Below are 17,265 nucleotides of genomic sequence, written 5' to 3'. Positions count from 1 at the left end.
GTCAGCCTCACCTCCATCCCTGCAAAGCTGATGGAACAATTTAGACCTGGCGTTGTCTCTAGTTATATGAAAGATAAAAGTGTCATTAGGGGCATTCAGCATGGGGAAGTCATGCTTGACCGAACTGAGAGCCTTTTATGAGGATATAGGTGGGGGGATAGATGGTATTAAAGCAGCGGATGTGGTCTATCTTGATTTCAGTAAAGCCTTTGACAGCATCTCCCATACACAGCATCCTCACAGCTAACCTGAAGTGTGTGAATGGTCATTTGGTAGTGAGGTGGACTGTGATCTGTCTGAAGGGAAGAAGCCAGAGGGTTGTGGTCAATGGGGTGGAGGCGAGTTGGAGGCCTGTATCTGGTGGAGTCCCTCAAGTACTGGGACCAGCTAACTAGTCAATATATTCATTGTGGCTTGGATGAGGGAATGGAGTGCACTGTCAGGAAGTTTACTAATGACACTAAACTGGGAGGAGTGGCTGACACGCCAGAAGGCTGTGCTTCCATCCGTTGAGACCTAGACAGGATGGAGAATTGGGTGGGGAGAAACGTAATGAAATCACAGAATCACAGAATCACAGAAAGGTCTCTTCCTAGGTTGGAAGAGACCTTCAAGATCACCTAGTCCAACCTCTGACCTAACACTAACAAGTCTTTCACTAAACCATATTTCTAAGCTCAACATCTAAACATCTTTTAAAAATCTCCAGGGATGGGGACTCAACCACTTCCCTGGGCAGCCCATTGCAATGCCTAACAACCCTTTTGGTAAAGAAGTTTTTCCTAACATCCAACCTAAACCTCCCCTGGCACAACTTAAGCCCATTCCTCCTCATCCTGTCACCAGGCACATGGGAGAATAGACCAATCCCCACCTCGCTTCAACGTCCTTTAAGGTATCTAGAGTGAGCAATAAGGTCGCCCCTGAGCCTCCTTTTCTCCAGGCTGAACAAACTCAGCTCCCTCAGCCACTCCTCATAAGACTTGTTCTCCAGATCCCTCACCAGCTTCATTGCCCTCCTCTGGACTTGCAAGAGCACCTCCATTTCCTTCTTGTAGCGAGGGGCCCAAAACTGAACACAGTACTCGAGGTGCAGCCTCACCAGAGCCGAGTACAGGGGGACAATCACTTCCCTAGGCCTGATGGCCAAAGTGATTCTTAGACAAGCCAGGATGCTCTTGTCCTTCTTGGCCACCTGAGCACACTGCTGGCTCAAATTCAGCCAACTATCAACCATCAGTCCCAGGTCCTTCTCTGCCTGGCAGCTTTCCAACCACTCATCTCCCAGCCTGTAGTGCTGCTTGTGGTTATTGCGCCCCAGGTGCAGGACCCAGCACTTGGCCTTGTTGAACTTTATACACTTGTCCTCAGCCCATCGGTGCAGCCTATCCAGATCCTCCTGCAGAGCCTTCCTACCCTCGAGCAGATAACTTGGTGTCATCTGCAAACCTACTGAGGGTGCACTCGATCCCCTCATCCAGATCATCGATAAAGATATTAAAGAGGACTGGCCCCAGTACCGAGCCCTGTGGGACACCACTAGTGACCAGCCTCCAACTGGATTTGACTCCATGCACCACAACTCTTTGGGCCCGGCTATCAAACAAACTAACCCAACTAACCAGCTAACCCAACAAAAGCATATGCCAATCCATGCCATGAGCAGCCAGTTTCTTTAGGAGAATGCTGTCGGAAATCATAGAATCATAGAATATCCTGAGTTGGAAGGGACCCTTAAGGATCATCAAGTCCAACTCTTGACACCGCACAGGTCTACCCAAAAGTTCAGACCATGTGACTAAGTGCACAGTCCAATCTCTTCTTAAATTCAGTCAGGCTCGGTGCAGTGACCACTTCCCTGGGGAGCCTGTTCCAGTGTGCAACCACTCTCTCTGTGAAGAACCCCCTCCTGATGTCAAGCCTAAACTTCCCCTGCCTCAGCTTAACCCCGTTCCCGCGGGTCCTGTCGCTGGTGTTAATGGAGAAAAGGTCTCCTGCCTCTCGACACCCCCTTACGAGGAAGTTGTAAACCGCGATGAGGTCTCCCCTCAGCCTCCTCTTCTCCAGGCTGAACAGGCCCAGTGCCCTCAGCCGTTCCTCGTACGTCTTCCCCTCCAGGCCTTTCACCATCTTCGTAGCCCTCCTCTGGACACTCTCCAACAGTTTCATGTCCTTTTTATACTGTGGTGCCCAGAACTGCACACAGTACTCGAGGTGAGGCCGCACCAGCGCAGAGTAGAGCGGGACAATCACCTCCCTCGACCTACTAGCGATGCCGTGCTTGATGCACCCCAGGACACGGTTGGCCCTCCTGGCTGCCAGGGCACACTGCTGGCTCATATTCAACTTGCTGTCTACCACGACCCCCAGATCCCTCTCTTCTAGGCTGCTCTCCAGCGTCTCATCACCCAGTTTGTACGTGCAGCCAGGGTTTCCCCGTCCCAGGTGCAGGACCCGGCACTTGCTCTTATTGAACTTCATGCGGTCAAAATGCTGTCAAAATGCGGTCAAAATGGTGTCAAAAGCCTTGCTGAAGTCAAGGTAGCCGACATCCACAGCCTTTCCCTCATCCACTCAGCGCATCACTTTGTCATAGAAGGAGATCAGGTTCGTCAAGCAGGACCTGTCTTTAATAAACCCATGCTGACTGGGCCCGATCACCTGGTTGCACTGTAAGTGCCATGTGATGGCACTCAAGATAATCTGCTCCATGAGCTTCCCTAGCAGTGAGGTCAAACTAACAGGCCTATAGTTCACTGGGCCTACCCTCCAGCCTTTCTTGTACATGGGCGTCACGTTTGCTAGCTGCCAGTCAACTGGGATCTACTCTGATAGCCGGACTGCTGATAAATGATGGAAAGCGGCTTGGCCAGGTCCTCTGCCAGTTTTCTCAGTACCCTCGGGTGGATCCCATCTGGCCCCATGGACTTGTGTACATCCAAGGGCTTTAGCAGGTCGCCAACCATTTCCTCGTGGATTATGAGGGCCACGTTCCTTCTTCACCCTTCTCCTCTAGGCACTGTGTGAAGTGCTGATGCCTTTGCCATGGCAAGCCGTGACCATGGAGGCAACGTTGGTGGAGAATGGGGAAGCCCTGCCTGCTGTGTGTGTGGCTGGGCACTAACTCAGGTTCTCCCTCCAGATGCCAACCTGGATGAGATGGGCAGAGCCTTGCAGGCTGAGCGTGCACGTGATGGTTGCAAGAGGGCAGGCTGTTGGAGAGCAAATGCAAGCCAAAAATGCATGCGATGGCAGGAACCTGGGAGCTTCTCATGTCTGTACTCTGTCTGAATCCCCCTCCTTCCATGCTCCCAGCATTTCCCCATGGTGGGCACTGTGAGAGCAAGGCCACTCCTTGTTGTCCCTTGTGTTTTGCAGCTCTCTCAATCCAACTGCGCTCAACACCCACTGCATGCCAAAAGCTGAGCAAGGGAGAGGTGATGCAGCTGGTTCTCTGAGAGAGGCAGAGAGCACTGGGGAAAGCCCGCCGACCTGCCAGCTCTCAATAAAGCCACCCCAAACAGGAAGGAGCTGGTGTAGTTCTTCTCTGTAAGGTCTGTCTGCAAGGCTATTTGCATCCCTTCAGATTGACACCACCACCCTTTGTGCCTCAGTGTCTGTCTGTCTGCTCCGTCCTATTCCATGTGTGGCTGCATGAGACGGAGGTGGCATCAGGAAGACAAAGTCAGAGATGTGTATTTGACATCAATGCAAAACCACATCTGCAGTGCACTCACCGATTGACACACACATGCGAGGACATCCCTGCAGTGATATCTGTCCATCTAGGTCAAAAATGGACATCTCCATGGATGGGTAGAATAACACCCCCATGGCATTATAATGCAACTTAGGTGTACACGTCATCCACTGAGCGCAGCGAGAGGTTTTCTTTCATTCAGAAAAAATCAATACACTCACAGTAAGATTTGGTATAGCTCATATACTTTAGAAGTATTAATGTATTGTAGATGGAGGTGTGAGTCCTACATCGTCTTGGCTAGACACTCACATCCCTTCCCTGTGACAACAAACCCCTGAGAAGACAAAAGTGCACCCAAAGTCCTCTGCAGGAGAGCAAAGGCAGCCGTGGGTAAGGCTCCTGTGCCCTTGCCCTGTGACAGCACTATCGGGTCTGGGTGTGGGTCACCGTGGCATACGTCGTAGTGTTTCTCATTTGCTGCACGGGACGAGGCTTTAGGGAGAAAAGAAACCCTGTTACTTCAGCTGCTGACTGTGAGCCCTGCACAATGAGTGTGCACCAGGCTGCAGAATTGCAGAAAGGAGCTGTGCACAGCTGTGCCACGACTCACCCTGTCCCGTTGAACGTGGGCGATGGTGGAGTCTGTGGGAGCAAAAAAAACACACCATGAGCCCTTGCTGCCTGTTGGTGGAGGGCTGAAACTCACACTGATCTTGGGCATCAGCTGCCTGTGGTCAGATCTCAAAGCCTGGCCACATTTCCTCTCCCATCACCCTGAACTGGGATGAAAATTAAGCAGCAGCGATGGAGCAGCGATGCTGAGGTTTTGGTGTATTTCCAGCTTTCTTTGGAATCTCCTCTCTTTGCACAGCCAGCACACCTTGCGAGCTGCTCTGTGCAAGCGTGGGTAAACAAGGTTGTGCTGCAACATGAGCGAGGTGCAAGTAGGGTGGGGATATATCTGTAGCCTGTCACCCAACCACAACATCCTCCCTTGCCTGCTGTCTCTGGTTTCAGAGCAAACTATAAAATGTTTTCCCCACAAACACAAGGAAAGAGAGCCACATCTTTCATTGCTCCTCTGTCCTTTCAACTACATGAAAACAGAAATCACTTTGAAGTAAACTGAAGAAAGGACAAAAGCAGAGGTTGAAGTGGGGCAACTGCAGCCTGGGGCTGGAGCATGTGTGGAAGGACCGCCCAGCAAAGGGGCTTTGTCCCTGGGAGAACTGGGATGCTGCCATGTCCCTTGTGCAGCCAGCAGCTACGCTGTGCACGCAAGGAAGAAGCAGGACATGAGGTGCTGGAGAGAAACCTGCCCTTGATGAACGGGCAGGGATTTTGTTATTCCCAGTGGGAAATGAAGTGGTAGGATTCCATGGGGACTTGCAGAGGATTCTCATGGGAAGAGGAGCATGTGGCTTCCCCCAAGGGAGGAGGTAGTACTCACACTGGATGTCACCATAGTTGGTGTCTTTCGTCTGTGGGCTGTCAACGTGCTGCTGCCTGGAGAGGAATGGAATGGTTCTGGGATGTGCATGTGCTGAGGAGGGATCTTGAGCCTTATACCCTTTGGTGTTGCTTTCCTGCATTTCTCATTGAACTAGAGGGCAGCCAAAGACAAGCCCCATCCTTCCTGACTTCTGCACAGGAGATGCCCCTGAACAAGGAGCACCCCTGGGCCCCGCCACGCCCCCAACTCCCTGCTGCAAACCCCACAGCCAGCAGCCCTTGGTGCTCACCTTGGGCATCTCCCTCTGCAGGCACCTGCAAGAAGAACAGGGGCTGAGGTGCACAGGCCAAGGTGCTGCCCAGCCCTGGCTCCCATCTCGGGGCTGGGGGACGAAGGCTGAAGCCCCACAGCTCCCTCAGCAGCCTCCCCAGCTGGGCTTCCCACAGCCATCACCCCCAGGCACCGTCTGCCCCAACTGTGCACCCCCAGGTTCCCCCCAACACCTTTCCCATTACACCAGCCCCGCAGCAGGACCCCCACGGCCTCAGCCTTTCTCCCTCCTTCCCCTACTCCCTCACCTTTCCTGATGGCAAACCAGCTGCCTGCAGCCAGGAGGATGAGGCCGACGGCCGCCACTGCCAGCACCGTGCCTGTGGGGAGGGTGTGTGGGATCCGGGAATTTGGAGCTGGGGGAGAGAGGGTGTGAGGGCAGCGGGGTGTGATGGGGAGAGGCAGGGAGCAGGATGTGCCTGTGCAGATGACACACCCTCATCCTCCTCCTCACCTGTGTGGCTGTGGATATCATTGATGGTCTCACCACCACCTGCACCTTGGGGTAAAAGGGCTTTTTCTTAATGGGGCCAAGACCTGGCACACTGCCACACCCGAGTCCTTTTTCTTCCAGTTTGTTCTTGCTGAGCAGGCACCTTTCTGTGTCTCAAACCAGCACCACTGTGCTCTCCCTTCTGGAACCATCCCACACTGTTGCTGATGTACAGGCTATAGCCTGTCTCATGACAATCACAGCAATTCCCCTACCATAGGCTCGTCAATGTACAGGGCAGATCTTGGAACATCCCGGGCTCAACCCAGCGTCCATCAACATCCCCAGCTCTTGCTCTCTCTGCATGGGAACTGCACAGCCCCATGCCTCAGCTGAGCTGCTGCTGCAGGGACGGGGACAGCCCTTGAGAGCAGCTTTCTCTCTGTAGGGGCTGCCTCTGAGGAGAGGGAACACTCCCGAGGCGGAACCACCCCAGTCCATGCCCTGCCTGCTGCAGCACAGAGCTCCAGCCCCAAAAGTTTTCCGAAACCTTCTACCCTCACCACTCTGGGGCCGTGTCTCACCTGCCACAGACAAGGTCCGGGGAGCACTGAGAGCAGAGTTCTTCACGTTGTTTTCCTTGTTCTTTTGCTGGTACCCACACGTGTACGTCCCAGCACTTCTGGAGGTGATGTTCAGTACCAGAACGTAGATGAGCCTGCCCTGCTGGGCTTTCAGGCTGAACTCCTCCAGCCCATTCTTGCAGAAGACAACTCGCGTAGCAGGAAACTGCCAATCAATGACACAATGAACCAAAAGTGTTTCCCCTTCTCGGGCACTGGAAGTGTTGAGGTACAGGACTGGAGCCTGGTCGTTACCTGGAGAGAAGGCAGAAGGATTACCCAGGCAATCGTTAGTGATTGCTGGGTGGCAAAACCAACTGCATGCCACGTCTGGAAGAATCTGCTCTCCTGGGGCTTCCCAGGGGGAACTGTGAGGGAATAATCCCCTTCTCTCTTCCCATCTATTTCCACAGGACAATGTCATTTTCGTGACCCACCTCCATGCTCCTGAAATCCTGGAGAGCTGCAGATGTCCTGGGTGGTCACGCCAGTACCTGCAGCATGGGGCAGAGAGAGCTTTGCTTAGAGGGGTCATGACCTCCTGATTTCCCTAAAAGAACGATGCCCCACAGTGCTGCACACCTGCCCTGCACAAACTGTCCCAATCCTCTCCTGTGCCCACCACGGACCTGTCCTGCCCCCAGCAGCAGCCCTCCAGCCCTCAGCCCCCACACCCAGCAATGCCCCAACTCACAGAGGACCAGCAGCAGGATGGCAGGGCCAGAAGGAGACAGCCTTGCCCATGGCACCTGCCCCAGCATCTTTTGGGGCACTGCTTTTGGGGAGCAGCGTCTGCTTCAGGTGTCTGCTTTGCTGTGAGCTGGGGATGGTGGGGCAGAGGCTTGCAGTGCAGCTGGGAGCTGCCCTGTGGGCTTTCTGTGGCTGCCTGAGCCCACAGCCAGAGGCTGTCATCACTGGGTACCTTGCCCAAGAACTTGCTACATCCGCTGCTTTTGTTGAGCTCCCGCTGTTATTTCTGTCCTCTCACACACCGCAACTCTTGCTGTTTTTATCTGTATCTCAAGGGCAGTATTCTTCCTACATGGCCTCCTGTCCCTTTTCCCCTTGCCAGATTTGTCTCGTAGTTTTGCAGCTCTCCATTAAGCTACGAAGCATGTACAGCTTCTCCCAAATAGATTTCTCACTTCCACTGCTGCATCCCCTGCCCATGCTGAGCGCCTGTACTCTTGTTGCTTGTGCAATGCTGTGCAGCCTGAGCCCCTCTGCCAGCCAGTGGTACTATTATCATCATTATTGTTATTGTTGTAATAAATGGCTCAGTCTTCAAAATAGGACTATAATCAAAGTTTACAACTTATTAAATTGATACAGGTAAGCAAACAGCGCTGGGTGTGCCGGGAGTCTCTGCTCCACCAAGACACACACCAGTTACATCAAGCAGCTGATTTTTATGCTCCTAGGCATAATACATATTCATTACCAGTTCTGACAAAACAGGGTTATTATAATTAGTTTCCGGAATCCAAACCTTCCAACTGGAGCATGCGTATCAGTCTCTGGTAGTCCCTCTGGGGGTCTGTCATGCTGAAGGCTCATAGTCCTCTTGTCCTTCTCCTTTGTCCAACTTGGCCGGATGTCAGAGACTTGTGCAGCATCCCCTGCAAGCTTTGTCTTTTAGTCATTCTTCAGCTTTCCCCTTCTCCTTAATCTCCTGGCCAGATATGAGAGACTTGCATAGTGTCCCATGCAATAGTCATAATAGGTAGCAGTTATTCTGAACCCCTCCCACAGATATCAGAGATTTCAAGGAAAAGCCTACAAATCTCTATTGACATTAATTGCTGGAGCATTCCTTTGCAATATAATAGAACCGTATACATTAACCACTCTGTTTTTCTTAGACTTGTGGTTACACAAGGGTATGTAAGACAGAAGGTCACATTCATAATATCATGAGGCCTTAGCATTTTTCCATATTGACACGTATCAGATGAACACATTTCACGTTGTTGTTATTATTATTTGCCTGTCTGAATAAACTGTCTTTATCTCAACTCACAGGCTTCACTTTCCCGTTTTGCTCTCACATCCTGGAGCACAAGCTGGGAGGGTGAGTTAACGGCTGTGTGGTGTTTAGCTGCCGGCTGGGTTAAACCATGCCAGGGCACCCACCTCTTTCATCAGAGGGCCTCCATTGCCTCTAGTGTACCTTTTAACTGCAATGTATTTGTAGAAGCCCTTTCGGTTGTCCCAAGGGATTTCCCCTAGCAATTACGTGAAAAGGCCAAAGTTGTCCCTACTGAAGTCCAGGGTTGTGATTCTTCTTGCTATTCTGTTCCTGACACATGAGGTCCTGAACTGCACCATCTCATGGTCTCTGCAACCAAGACTGGCCTCAACCTTCAGCCTTGAGAAGAGGAGGCTGAGAGGAGACCTTATCAATGTATACAAATACCCTAAGTGTGGGAGACCGTGGGATTTGGCCAACATTCTTTTCAGTTGTTTCTGGGGGTAGGAGAAGGGGAAACTAATCTGCCGGCCGGGTTAAACCATGCCAGGGCACTTACATCTTTCATCAGAGGGCCTCCGTTGCCACTAGTGTAACTTTTATCTGCAATGGATTTGTAGAAGCCCTTTCTGTCTCTTGAAAGGTTTAATTCTAGGGAGGCCTTACCTTTCTAGTTCCCTTCCTTATAAGACAACAGTCTTATATTCCTCCCAAGTGGCCGCACCCTCCTTCCATGATCTGTAGACTGTCCTCTTCCACTTGAGTTTGCCTAGCAATCCCCTCTTTAACAAGTTTCCGGGCTCTCTTTCCTGACTTCCAACCTGTTGGGATGCTCGGATCTTGAGCTGGGAAGAAGCAGTCCTTGAACACTAACCAACTGGTTAGTCCTTGAATACTAACCAACTGTCTTGGCCCCCACACATTTAAGTACCTTGCCCCATGGGATTTCCCCTAGCAATTGCGTGAAAAGGCCAAAGAGTTCCCTACTGAAGATCAGGGTTGTGATTCTGCTTGCTATTCTTGTGGGTAGTTAGGGTCTGGCGGCCGGAAGATGTCGCACTGTACGGAAAGGTGGAGCCCCTCCCTTGATGGACAGTAGCGTGTGGTCTGTGATGTATGCAAGCGGAAGTGACGCTATGGGCCTCGGGTATATAAGACCATGTGACTCGACAATAAACGCCATTTGCCATCCACCACATTGGTGTCTGTGAGCCGATGGACTGAGCGGCCTGGGGTTGGTCGCTGTGCTGTTCCTGAACCAGGTCGTCACTGCCCCCTGAAGGCAACAACAAATACACATCTCTGACTTTGTGTTCCTGATGGCACCTCCGTCTCATGCAGCGACACGTGGAATTTGATGGAGCAGACAGACAGACACCGAGGCACAAAGCGGTGGCAGTGTCGACCTGAAGCGATATGAAGAGCCTTGCAGACAGACCTTGCCAAGAAGTACTACACCAGCTCCTTCCTGTTTGGGGTGGCTTTATTGAGAGCTGGCAGGTTGGCCGGGCTTTCCCCAGTGCTCTCTGCCTCTCTCAGAGAACCAGCTGCATCACCTCTCCCTTGCTCAGCTTTTGGCATGCAATGGGTGTTGAGAGCAGTTGGATTGAGAGAGCTGCAAAACACAAGGGAGAACAAGGAGTGGCCTAGCTCTCACAGTGCCCACCATGGGGAAATGCTGGGAGCATGGAAGGAGGGGGATTCAGCCAGAGCACGGCCACGCGAAGCTCCCAGGTTCCTGCCATCAGATGCACTTCTGGCTTGCATTTGCTCTCCAACAGCCTGCGCTCTTGCAGCCATCACATGCACGCTCAGCCTTCAGGGCTGGGCTTGGGCTGAACTCACCTTCATCTCCCCTAAGATCATCATAGAGAACGTCACAGGGAAACTGCTGATATCTGGGCTGAGTGAGCGAACATTGGGATGCACCCAAGGAGGGTGCAAAGTCTAGTTGAAAGACACTAATTAGTGGTGTACCCCAGGGGCCCAAACGAGGCCCAATTGCATTCAACATCGGCATTACTTGGAGGATGCTGGTGTAGAGGTTACCCTCAGCAAGTCTGCAGCTGACACCACAATGGGCATTCATTCACCAGGGAGGGTTGGAGGCTGTATGGGAATGAGGGAGTAGCTCCTTGCATCTAACTCCATTTCTTCCCTTTGAGGAAAAGTCTCCTAGAGGCTTGTGCTGTGAAACATACATGTATGGGCCTGAAGGAAGCTGTGAGACAAGTGTTTTGATGGGAGTTGGAGAGGTGAGGGAATTTCCTTGCAGGAAGAAAACATGGATGGAATTGAACAAATATGAGTCTTCCATAAAGTTACTGGCCAAATCTGTGGTTATCTCAACCCTTGCAGCCCCAAGTAGTGTGCCAAGAAGTCCAATTGAGGTTTGCATCCAGTAGTCAGGCAAGCAGAACGAAGCTGCTTGCCCAGTCAAACCCCAATGGGATCAGGGTAGAAAATGAAGAGGACAAAAGTTAGGAAATTGATGGGTTGATATAACTAGAGTATATTAAGGGGTGCTGGGTCTGGCTGGGATGGAGATAACTATCACTGTAGTGGCCCAGTACGTCTGGGGGTGGGCAAGAGATGGGGAAGAACATCACCAGGGCAGCTGCCCTAAACCAACCAAAGGGTTTTTCCAAACTGCAGAATGTTACACTCAGCAATAATAGCTGGGAAAGGGGAAGGAGAGGGTAGTCTCTCATTATAAATATGTCTGTCCACCCAAACCACTTATACACATTTCAATGCCTTGCTTCCCCACACATGGTCCAACATTGCTCGTTGATGGGAAGTAGAGGATGATTTTTTTTTCTCTATATATATTCTTCTGCATGGACTTTGCTTGTTTTTCTCCTGTCAATGTTTCCTTTAATTTAATTATCCTTGTCTTGACCTGTGAGCCTGTTTTGTTCTTTCCAACACACAGTTCCTTATCTTCCTCTTCCAATGGAGGAAGTGAGAGAGTGGTTGTGGTGGAGTTCAGCTGCCCAGCAAAATAAAACCATCAGGGAAGGAAAAGAGGGAAACAAAACCAACAACAATAGGCCAAAAAAGAGAGAGGCAAAATGTTATTACTCACCACTACCTGGTTCATGACCATCCAGTGGCACAGCAATGGTATCCCCTACAGAATGGCTCCCTGTTATAGCTGTACAGCACAAAGTGCTCTTTTTTCAACAGCATAAAGAGTGCTTCCAGGTACATTCAGAAAGGGCAGCAAAGGCAGAGATTTGTGGAAAGGAGACAGTGCCTTCTTGCCAGACACCCCCAAGACATGGTGTTGAAGTGACTTTCCTTCTTACATGGGACACAGGCTGCAGCACCAGGTCTCCCCATGGAGCCGCTGGCAGGCAGAGGGGCTCAGGCTGCACAATCTGGCACAACCAACAAGAGTACAGGGGCTGAGCATCGACAGGGGATGCAGCAGTGCTGTGCCCACACGGGTGTGGAAAGGATAGAAATGGATTTTGGACAGGCTGCAGATGTTTGCTAGACTGATGGAGAGCTGCAAATCTCTGACCCAAATCTGTCAATAGGAAAAGAGGAAGGAGGCCTTTGTAGGGAGAATACTGCCCTTGAGATACATGTAAAAACAGCAAGAGTTGCGGTGTGTGAGAGGACAGAAATAACAGTGGGGGCTCAACAAAAACAGCGGATGTAAAAGCGGCTGAGGCTTGGCCCTGCTGATGACAGAGATGCTCAGTGTGGGCCAAGCTCATGCGGCCACAGAAAGCCCACAGGACAGCTCCCAGCTGCACTGCAAGCCTCTGTCCCACTGTCCCCAGCTCAGAGCAAAGCAGACACCTGAAGCAGACGCTGCTCCCCAAAAGCATCACCCCAAAAGATGCTGGGGCAGGCGCCATGGGTAAAGCTGTCTCCTTCTGGCCCTGCCATCCTGCTGCTGGTCCTCTGTGAGTTGGGGCATTGCTGGGTGTAGGGGCTGAGGGCTGGAGGTCTGCTGCTGTGGGTAGGACAGGCCAGTGGTGGGCACAGGGGAGGATGGGGACAGTGTGTGTGGGGCAGGCGTGCAGCACTGTGGGACAGAGTTATATGGGGAAAAGCAGGATGGGGATGGCTTCCTCCAGCTACGACACAGATCTTGCAAGGGGCCCTTTTCTCTGGCGCTAAAAAGTTGTCTGGAGTCTTAGAGCGAGACTTTCAGAATTCTGGATGCTTTGGGGAGCTTTGGGACTTAATGTGGAACAGGAAACACATCCAGAGCAAATTGGAATGGTTGCTAAGGGTGGAGATGCAGTAGTTTCTGGATGGAGACATGCTGGTGGGAAGAAGACTTCTCAGCCAGGATCTAGCAGGGGAAATGTGGGCAGCGAGGTGGGGGTGAGCTAGGTCACTGCCCTCCTAAGCAAAGCTGTCTCTGCCCCATGCTGCAGGTGTTGTCTTGACCACCCAGGACATTTGCAACTCCACACGTGATGGTGAGAGTGGGGATGGGTGGCAGAGGGGAGATGAGTCGGGGGTGGAGATGGGAAGGGAGAGGGGATTTGTTCTCCATGTCTGAAGCCCTGGACAAGAGACTTTTCAACTTTTGGGATCCAGGTCACTTTGCATCTTTGCTGTCAGTAAAGCTGCATAGGGAATCCCTGCACTGTCTCTCCAGGTGACCTCACAGCTCCGGCCCTCTTCCTGAACACCTCCAGTGCTCAGGAAGGGGAATCGTTTTCACTTCGCTGTACCATTGATGGTCATTCAGCCCCTACCCGAATTGTATTCTGCAAGGACAGGATGGAGGCACACAGCCTGAAAGGGCAACTAGGAAATCTGATCTAGACCATCACTCTGAAGGTCACCCAGGGGAGTGAGGGGACGTACATGTGTGGATACCAGCTCAAAGATGACAACAACCGAGTAAGGAGCTCTGCCCTCAGTGCTGGCCGCATCCTGAATGTCCCTGGTGAGACACTTCCCCGGGCTGGTGGGGTGAGAAGGGACGGAGGCACTTGCCATCACATGGCTGTGCTGAGGCTGGAGCTGTGTGCTGCAGCAGGCTCTGGGGTGGTTCCCTCACGGGAGTGTTCCCTCTCCTCCAAGGCAGCCCCTAGAGAGAAGGAGCAGCTCCCAATGGGTCCCCATGACCTTGCAGCACCACCTCTGCTTAATATGGAGCATGGGGCATGCTTCAACATCGGCCCTGTGCACTGATGAGCCTATGGCAGGAGAAATGTGGAGATTGTCATAAGCTCAGAAGTTACCTATGTGTGAAGAAGAAGTCTATATTTATGGCTCTGAAAATGGGTCTGGAGCTCTAGGGTGAGAACAGGGAGATACTGGAGTTCTTAGGTATTTGGAGACCTCTCTGTGGAACATTAAACCAGCTGAAAGGGACATGGTATTGAACCAAGGGAGAAGACCACAGGGGTGCTGGACTGAGACGTAGGGGTGACAAGGTGCCTGCCTGGCAAGGACACAGTAGTGAGGACATGGCAAGGAGCCAGCAGCAGGGACATGGGCACAAGCGTGTGGGTGCCCCAGCTCTCACTCCCTCTAAACAAAACCCTCTGTGCCCCAAGGTGCAGGTGCTGGCGTGACCACCCAGGACATCTGCAGCTCCCCAGGTGAGGTTGAGCGTGGGGATGGGTGACTGAAGAGAGGTGTGTGTGGGGTGGTGATGGCAAGGGAGAGGGAATTTTTTCTCTGGGCAAGAGCTCCTGGGAAGGAATCGTTTCCCTGCATGGAACAAAAAGCATTTTGGTGCAATTTTGGGGTCCCCAGTAAAAGAGGGGCATAGAACTACTGGAGAGAGTCCAGAGGAGGGCTGCAAGGATGATCAGAGGTCTGGAGCCAAGAGAACTGAGCCTGTTTAGCCTGGAAAAGAGGAGACTGAGGGGAGACCTCATCCATGTCTATAAATATCTGAGGGGAGGGTGTAGAGAGGATGGATCTGGTCTCTTTTCGGTTGTGCTCAAGGAAAGGGTGAGAGGCAACGGGCTCAAATTGGGGCACAGAAAGTTCCATTTGAATATGAAGGTCATTTCTTTACTGGGAGGGTGACAGAGCACTGGAACAGACTGCCCAGAGATGCTGTGGAGATATTCCTCTGGAGGTATTCCAAATCCACCTGGATGCTGCAGACATGGGGCTGTGCAGGGCCCAGGCACAGAGAAGGGCTCGGGATGTGGATGGATGCTGAGTTTAGCCAGGGATGCTCCAAGGTCTGCCCTGTACATTGATGAGCCTATGGCAGGGCAAGTGGAGTAATTTTCATGAGCTGAGCCATAATGTAATAACAATATTTCTGGCACTAAAACTGTGGACGGAGCCTTATTGTGAAAGGAGTGATATTGGAGTGCTCAGGGATCCAGGGACCTTTCCCTGGAAAACAAACCTACCAAAAAATGGTTAGCGATGGACACAGGGCAGAACACCTCTGTTGCAGACTTGAGACTTTGCAGGGCCCATGCATAAAAAACATGGGCTTGGGATGTCGATGGACCCCGGGCTGTGCCACTACTGCTCCAAGCTTTCCCTGTAAACTTTATGAACCTATGAAAACAATTTACAAAAACTTGGTTGTTCATTTTGGCCATTTGCTCCAGGAATCAATACAAGAGATCAGGGTCTGCTCAGTGTCTGGGATTGCCCCAACTCAGAGATCGAGGGACTCACAGAGTGTTCATGTCTCCCACAGGCAGCAGCCCCTCACACAAGGCCCAGCTCCCTTCCAGAGGTGAGACATTGATCATCAGCCTTTCCCAGCACAGCCGTCCTCCAAGGCTTGCCTTGGCCACACTGTGTTCCTTCTCTCTCCCAGGGTCAGCCATGCCCCTGGAGGTCTGGATCCTGCGCTCTGCCCTCAGCCTGCTCCTGCTGCTGTCTGCCCCCATCACCACCCTCCTCCTGGAGAGATGCAGCCACAGTGCCAGTGTGGCCAGGCAGCCTGGAGACATCCCTGTCCCCATGGTGCTCTGATGTCCCCCTGGGCTCCATGCTGTCCCCAGCCTGCTCCCCCATGCTCAGAGAATGACCCCCAATGTGGCCAGGCTCCCACTGACGTTGGGTTGAAGGCAGCTGGGGCAGCATGCCCAAGGGATGTGCTTCCACTGCTCTGCTTGCCTTGGCTCAGACACTGCTCTTTGCTTACATCAGGGATTGCCACTGCATTGTGTGCCCTCCTGGCTGCGTTCAACCCCAGCACCCACATGGCTTCCCCTCCTGCAGTTAGAATCACATCTCCAACGCGGGATCCTCCTCTGCATACTGGGAGAACATGAGGGGATGGAGTCACGTCTGCACCCCCAGGCAGCCATGCTCTGCAGCTGCTGCATCACTCCAGCATCTCCCTGTGCCCAAGGTGCTGACCGCAATGGGCACATCCCCAGGTGGTTATGGTGCCCTGTGTGGAGGCACTTGGTGGGTATTGGTCCTGTGGGAGGCGAGTTATAAAGGATTGGTTTCTAATGCACCAGCTGATGTTACTGCTCTGTATTTGAGAGGGAAGCCAGAGAGCAGAGCTGCTTTATGACTGCCATATGGGGCCATGTGTCCTGCGAGGGAGCTGCTGTTCCCTTTGCCCTGCCACCCAAGAGTTCCCCTACCTGCTGGCATTGCCCTGGTAGATTGGCATGGAAAAGTGCTGCTGTGAGGATGGCTGAGGCCATTCAAAGGTCCAGGGGGTGGCCATGCCTGGCACTCTGCACCCCACACCCACTCATCCATGTGCTGTGTCTTCTGTCTCTCAGCCGCACTTTTTGCTACCCTCAGCCAAGGACATGTCATGTTTTGACAAATGCTGTACCCTAGTGTACTTTTCCTCATTGTAATATCATTATAATACCAAAACACACCTCCATCCCATAAGCTACCTGCCTCCAATGTGGAACCACCACTCACTGAGCATGATTTCTGAATTTCTCGACGCCTTTTACTTTAATAGAAAAGGGAGAACTTTTCACCAATCATAACTAAGATATGCTTGACTAGAGTCACTCAAGCTCCACCTACAAGATAGAAAATAATATAAATTGGCCTAAGAGAGGGGGGATGTTGGGGAAGATACCACTGCCAGGGGAGATACCACCCCAAGGGAATACACCATCCTGAGGACCTCCTGACTCCTGGGATCAGTTGATGGGCTGAGCTTCTCTTCCACCCTCTCCCCCATTGGGAGACCTTTGGGTGAGATTTGAACACTTGGCTATACTGTGTGTCTCCACAGAAACTTTGAAATCTCTATGGAGTCTTTGTGTTTTTTAACACAATAATTTCTAGACTGTGTCACCTACATGTATGTCACCTGTGTATTTCATGCACGCTAGCTTGCTTTTGCAGACAGTAACTATGGCAGGCAATCCAAAGAACCTGTGTACCTGTTGCTGTAATAAATCGCACTTGAATGCATTGTTCCTACCCATGATAGTGTGAAATGTGTTCATCTGATTCGTGTCAATATGGAACAATCCTAGGGCCACATGACATGATGAAATGTGACCTTCTGTCTTTCATACCCTTGTATAACCACAAGTCTAAGAAAAGCAGGGTGGTTAATGCATATAGTTCTTGTATCTTGCAAAGGAATGTTTCTGCAATTCGTGTCAATAGGGGATAAGACAAGAACGGGATTTCAGAATAACTGCTACGTAATATGACTATTGCATGGGACACTATGCAAGTCTCTGCTATCTGGCTAAGAGATTAAGGAGAAGGGGAAAGCTGAAGGATGACTCAAAGACAAAGCTTGCAGGGGACGCTGCACAAGTCTCTGACATCCGGCCAAGATGGACAAAGGAG

The 17,265-nt window shown here is 51.8% G+C and overlaps 2 long non-coding RNA genes across 2 annotated transcripts; one reads left to right on the top strand and one right to left on the bottom strand.

Moving 5' to 3' along the window:
* Positions 1–3,481: 3,481 nt before the first annotated feature.
* Positions 3,482–6,409, bottom strand: LOC113840747 (uncharacterized). Its single transcript, XR_011806165.1, has 4 exons — positions 5,735–6,409; positions 5,446–5,470; positions 5,154–5,209; positions 3,482–4,345 (listed from the first exon to the last, which is right to left on the bottom strand). It is a non-coding gene; the product is annotated as an uncharacterized lncRNA (long non-coding RNA).
* A 5,824-nt stretch (positions 6,410–12,233) lies between these two features.
* Positions 12,234–13,429, top strand: LOC140000994 (uncharacterized). Its single transcript, XR_011806166.1, has 3 exons — positions 12,234–12,431; positions 12,912–12,956; positions 13,139–13,429. It is a non-coding gene; the product is annotated as an uncharacterized lncRNA (long non-coding RNA).
* The last annotated feature ends 3,836 nt before the right edge of the window (positions 13,430–17,265 follow it).

This window comes from Anas platyrhynchos, chromosome 36 (genome assembly GCF_047663525.1).
Source record: "Anas platyrhynchos isolate ZD024472 breed Pekin duck chromosome 36, IASCAAS_PekinDuck_T2T, whole genome shotgun sequence".
In the NCBI taxonomy this organism is placed as follows: domain Eukaryota; kingdom Metazoa; phylum Chordata; class Aves; order Anseriformes; family Anatidae; genus Anas; species Anas platyrhynchos.
Note: the sequence above shows the minus strand (reverse complement) of the source record. Positions and strands in the feature narration are given on the sequence as shown.